Here is a 6000-nt window from a genome sequence, read left to right as displayed (position 1 = left end):
ATTTTCAGTTACAGCAAAATGATTAAGTTCTGGATCTAGTATAGAGCAGGGTGTCTTGTTCTGTTTTTCCGTTGCCAAAACAGAATACTTGAGGTTGAGTAACTTGAAAAGGCAGGTTTATTTCACTCACAGTTTCTACCTGTTACATTCATCATGGTTTAACAGAAAAGTAGGCCAGGTAGGGCATGCAAAAGAGAGTGCAGACTCCAGGTGTGGTGGCGCACGCCTTTAATCCCAGCACTCGGGAGGCAGAGGCAGGTGGATCTCTATGAGTTCCCAGCCATCCTGGTCTACAAAGTGAGACCAGGACAGCCAGGGTTACACAGAAAAACCCTGTCTCAAAAAAAACAAAGACAGGAGAGAAAGAGGGAGGGGGAAAGAGAGAGAGAGAGAGAGAGAGCGAGAGCAGAAAAGCAGAAAGCTGGCCCATCTTTGTAACCCCCTGCTGTGGAGAGGAGACAATAACTCAGTTCAAGTAGGGACTAAGCTCTTAATGACCGCAGGTCCCACTGGCTCTCAGCACTGCTCCTCTAGGAACCACAGCCAAGCATGGGTTTTGGAGGCAACAGATCATAAGCACCTATCAGCAGTCAGCGGTGTTCATTAGGTGGTGGACATGACACTTGTGAAAAAAGTAGATCCCAAGCTGGGAGGAAGTGTGGTCCACACCTGGAGCCCCCCAGCTTTCGGGAGGTTTGAGTCAAGAGGATCATGGGTGCGGCCAGCCTGACTCCTATAGTGAAACCATACCAAAGGGGAGTAGGGGGGGGGAGGGGTAGAGAGAGAGAAGGAAGAGCTTGAATGTTCTTGTAGATAAAGAAATCGAATTACCTTTTAGATAAGTATGTGGCGTGGTGGATGTGTTAAGTAGCTTGACTGGCAATAATTCCTGGTGTATATGTGTCGAAACACCACATGTGTACTGTAAATGTACACAACTTCTCAGTTTGTCACATATGCTCCAGCAAAGCTGGAAGCTATCTAAATAATTATTTTTCCAGCACACAATCAAATGCTTTTTTCTTTTGAGATAGGGTGTCATGTAGCCCAGGATAGCTTTAAACTCCTTATGTAGCCAAGGATAACCTTGAGTTTCTGATCCTCCTGTTTCCACCTTGCAAGTGCTGGGATTGCAAGCCTGAGCCATCCCTGCTTATCCAGTGCTGGGGGATCGAATCCAGGCCTTTGTGAATGCCAGGCAAGCACTGTCCTAACCTTCCACTGGCAGCCCCAGAAGCTCTGGCAATGCAACTTCATCACATTTTGCTATGTCAAATGTGTTTCACAGAGCAGGGGTTATGGCGACACCCAGGAAACTGTTAGGATTGTGGAATCTGGCTAGGGATGGGACTAAGATGGTGGAGTCCTTACTCTGGATGAAGCCCTGGGTTCAAATCCCAGCACTGCATCAAACGAAACTTGGTTTTTGCATGCCTGAAATCCCTGTATTTGGGTGATAGCTCAAAAAGTCAAGGTCATCCTCAGAGATCGAGTTTGAGGCTAGTATGGGCTACATGAAACTCTGCCAAAAAGAGAGAAGAGAAGGGGGTGGGGGGTAGTCTCAGGTTCTACTCAGACTTGTAGGATCTTTTCATGGATTGAGTCCCCACCAACATGAGGCTCTTTAAAGTTGGAAAATCATTAGCCATAACCATCCTCTCACCCCAGCTAAGATAACAAGTGTCATTTGTTTTGTGTGTGCGGAAGGCTTATGTGAAAGCATATTCTTCTAACCTCTTTCAGTAATTACCAGCAATTTTCTAACCTCATCTAAAACCAAACCACCATTGATGTCCATTCAGCAGGGAGCTAACAAAGACATCATTATCTTGTGTCTACTCTCACCCTCTGTGCCACCCAGCCTCCTGCCGCAGCCGAACGATCTGTTTTGCACATAGACAGGATCGTGGCATATTCCCTGCCTGGAACCCAGTGGTGCCCTCCCGTTGTCCAGAGAACACGTGGCAGCCTCTGCACCACTCACCACCCGCCACCCACCCTCTTGTCCTACACTCCTCTCACCAGAATGACCTGCTCTCCCAGTCAAGCTGTCTCTTAGCTTTGGGTCTTTGCAGCCTCTGCTCCTAAGCCTGGGGTTGCCCTGTGTTCCCTCTCGCCATGGCTATTCCCTCGTCTTCCTTCTGTTCTAAGCTTAAGCGTCACCTCCTCAGAGGTGTGAGAAAGAGATGACCCACTGCATACAGCAAGCCTTTCCCCCACAGCGTTCTTCCTGTCAGCACCGGCCTGTCCTTCCAGGCTTCTGTTCAGTTATGGATCACGCTTACTTGTCCTGCGTGGCAACTCTCTGCCCCGCGCCCCTGTATCCACGGCACCTCTTTCTGGCGCTCAGTGGTTGTTGAACTGGTAGATTTATCAGATCAGGCATGTTAATTCCATCTCTCTGTTTTTATAAGCTTATTGAAATTATAAAAGTAATAGATATCGATTCTGCTTTAAAGATTAGTTATTATTATTTTTAATTATGGTGTGTGTATGTGCGCGTGCGCGCACACACACAGCTAGGGGACATTGGACTCTCAGTAGCTAGAGTTACAGGCAGTGGCAAGTTGCCTGATATGGGTCCTAGAACTGAACCCAGGTCCTGTGGACTAGGAGCAAGTGCTCTTGACCTTTAAGCCTTCTAGCCAGCCCCTTGATTCAGGTTTTTTGGTTTGTTTGGTTGGTTGGTTGGTTTTTCTTGACAGGGTTTCTCTGTGTAGCCTTGGCTGTCCTGGACTTATTTTGTAGACCAGGCTGGCCTGGAACTCACATACATCCACCTGCCTCTGCCTTACAAGTGTCGGGATTAAAGGTGTGCAATGCCACACCCGGTTTGATTCAGGTTTTTTAAAGTTTCCAAAGGGGAATAAAATTAGCAGCCTCTTCCTTCTTTGCTCCCCCAACGTCAAAGATAAACACAAGAGTTTATTTTAGCTCCTTCCAAAATTATGCAGCCCCTTTTTAAAAAGTATTAAGCAGAATGGGTCCTGAGAGACAGAAGCAGGCAGATCTCTGTGAACTTGATGCAAGGTCCTAAGCCAGGTAACGGCTCTGTAATGGGGACCCTTCTGCAAAACAAAACAAACCAAACCAAACCAAAGGGAGGAGAAAGCAACGAAGGGCATTCTTATACCTTAAGTCTTTTAAAAGAAAAGGTAAGTAAAGATAGTGAGAACATAGCATAATATTTTCTTAAAAGCAAACCGAGTCGCAGGTCTTGCCAGCCATGTACACTGAAAGAGGTAGGGGAGATAGGCTCAGGCACTCAGGGCCATCCTTAGCTCCGGATCAAGTTCTAGATCAGCCTAGGCTATACAAGACCTGCTCTAAAAACAAAGATGCAAAACCCAACATCAGTTCTCATTGTGCAGCCAGGAGGGTCTCAAACCCTGGGCTCTCTTGCTTCAGCCTCCTAAGTACTGAGATTACTACTGTGAGGCACCACACGCCCAGCTTTTTCTGTCGTGGTTTTAGCTTGAGATAAAATGTCCACCCTTAACCCAGGATGGCCCAACACACACACACACACACACACACACACACGCACACGCACACGCACACGCACACACACACACACACACACACACACACACGAATGAGACATAGATATATAGATGTGTGTGTGTGTGTGTGTGTGTGTGTGTGTGTGTGTGTATCTCACAGAACCTCCTGCCTCAGCCTCCTGAGTGCTAGGATTATAGGTATGATTTACTATGCTCAGCTTAACCATTTTGAGGTCAGTAGGAATATAGACACACTGTTGTATAAGTAATTTAAAAAATAATAATAAGATTTATTTATGTGCATTGATATTTTTGCCTCTATGCCTTCTATGTCAGGGTGTCAGATCCTCTGGAACTGGATTTACAGACACTTGTGAGCTGCCATGTGGGTGCTGGGAACTGAATCAGGGTCCTCTGGAAGAGTAGCCAGCGCTCCTAACCCTGAGCCATCTCTCTAGCCCTGCTTAACCAATTTCAAAATCATCTTTTATTCTTTGACAATTTAACACGTGTGTGTGTGTGTGTGTGTGTGTGTGTGTGTGTGTGTGTGTGTGTGTGAGATCTCTTTTTTTTTTTTTTTTTTTTGGTCCATTCGTTTTTCTTTTGAGACAGGGTTTCTCTGTGTAGCCATGGCTATCTGGAACTTCTCCTCTAGACCAGGCTAGCCTCCATCTCAGCTGCCTCTGCCTCCCCAGTGCTGGAATTAAAGGCATGGGTCACCAGGGCCCAGCTATATAATGTATCTTGATCCTCTCCACCCCTAACTCCCCCTCCCCTCCCCCCTCTCCCGCCCCCCACCAACACCATGCAACAGGTCCCATTCACACCTTTCTGTCCTTTTTTCTAGTAACCCACTGTTTCCACAATGTTTTCATTTTGCAGAGGTAAAACTGTAATCAGTAAACACCTTTCTCCTCCCCACACCTACTTCTTCTGTTCACTCTGGTTCTATGAGTTTGAGCAGCTTCCTTTTTTTTTTTTTTAAACTGAATAATCCATCTTAGTTCGTGAGCATGTCCGTTGTAGCTTACTGTTCTTCGGTTGTGCAGTATTTCGTAATGTCTAAGCCAGCTGCGGGTCTCAACCCCTTTGGGGGGGGTGTCAAATGACCTTTCACAGGGGTCATCTAAGACCATCAGCAAACAGAAATATTTACATTATGATTCATAATGGTAGCAAAATTACAGTTATGAGGTAGCAACGAAAATAATTCCATGTTGGGGTCACAACACAATGAGGAAGTATATTAACGTGTCGCAGCGTTAGGTTGAGAACCACTGATAGTTAATTTGACTCCTGTCAGTCTCCTGAAGGCTGCTTAAAACTTCTTGCTCTTCCAGATCCTGCTGCAATTCCACAGCTAGAGTCCTGGAGGGTTCACTTGGTGGTGGCGGTAGCAGCAGCAGCCCTTTAATCCCAGAACTTGGGAGGCAGAGGCAGCTGGATCTCTGTGAATTCGAGGCCAGCCTGGTCTACAGATGGAGTTCCAGGACAACCAGGGCTACCTGGGGAACCCCTGTCTCAAAAACACAAAATAAAATAAATTTAAAACTTTAACGTCCCAAAGGGTTGAGTTCAAAGGGTCTGCATTTCCATCTGACCAAATCGCTGCTCAAACAAGTCCTTCTGTTGCCTCTCCTACTCAACGCAGACAGAGGGCTTTGTACTCATTGGCTTCTTCCTAGGGTAAACCAACAAGGAAATATTGTGTGTGCATCCCAGGGACAAGAGGGACCTGACCTTGAAAGGAGGAGTCAGTCAGTAGCTGCCTTCAGTGGTGCTTTCCTGGGGAGAAGCCTGGGAGGCAAGTTGGTGGCAAGCGGGCGGAGAATCAAAGCCACCGGTGTATATACACAGAGGAAGTCTAATTCAAAAGCCATATAATGAGTGGACTTGGGAAGAAGCTCGTTGCCGTGGCAACCTGATTCCCCTGCTGCCAAGAGCAGGCTTTCTTTTTTCTTCTGCACCTGGCAGGGACTCCTTTTCTTCCACGTTACTTGAGGAAGAAAGACAGAATTGGTGTTCTTTTATTGAGGTTAGAGCACACTTCCTGTCTGTGGCCAACTGTCACAGAGAGAGAACTCAATTCCTCCAATTCCCTCACTAGGAGTGTGTGTGGCCCTGCTGTAGACGCAAGGCCACCTGGGTGCCTGGACTCAAAGGCCGATGTCACAGACTGACGGGGACTGCCTTTTCTGACTTTCTCTAGAAGGACAGGTAAACCACGCCCCCAGAGAGACTGTCCTGTCCTTGGTCAACGGAAGCCCTTCTAGATCTTTCTTTAGGAAAGCCAAAGGTCAAGGACCAGCTAACCTTGCCAGGACCTTTGAAAACAGTCTTTGGGGTCCAAAGTCACTCTGTACTGCTCCCTCCCATGCATTCAACCCTGAAATTGCAGATTGGGGGGAAGGTATGACAGACGGATAGGCCAAATTAAATCGCTTTTTTCTCTCTCTCCAGTTTCTCACCTGTTCTAAGTCAGGCTCGACGCTGGCTA

This window comes from Acomys russatus, chromosome 17 (genome assembly GCF_903995435.1).
Source record: "Acomys russatus chromosome 17, mAcoRus1.1, whole genome shotgun sequence".
Lineage (NCBI taxonomy): Eukaryota > Metazoa > Chordata > Mammalia > Rodentia > Muridae > Acomys > Acomys russatus.
This window is presented reverse-complemented; position numbering follows the sequence as displayed.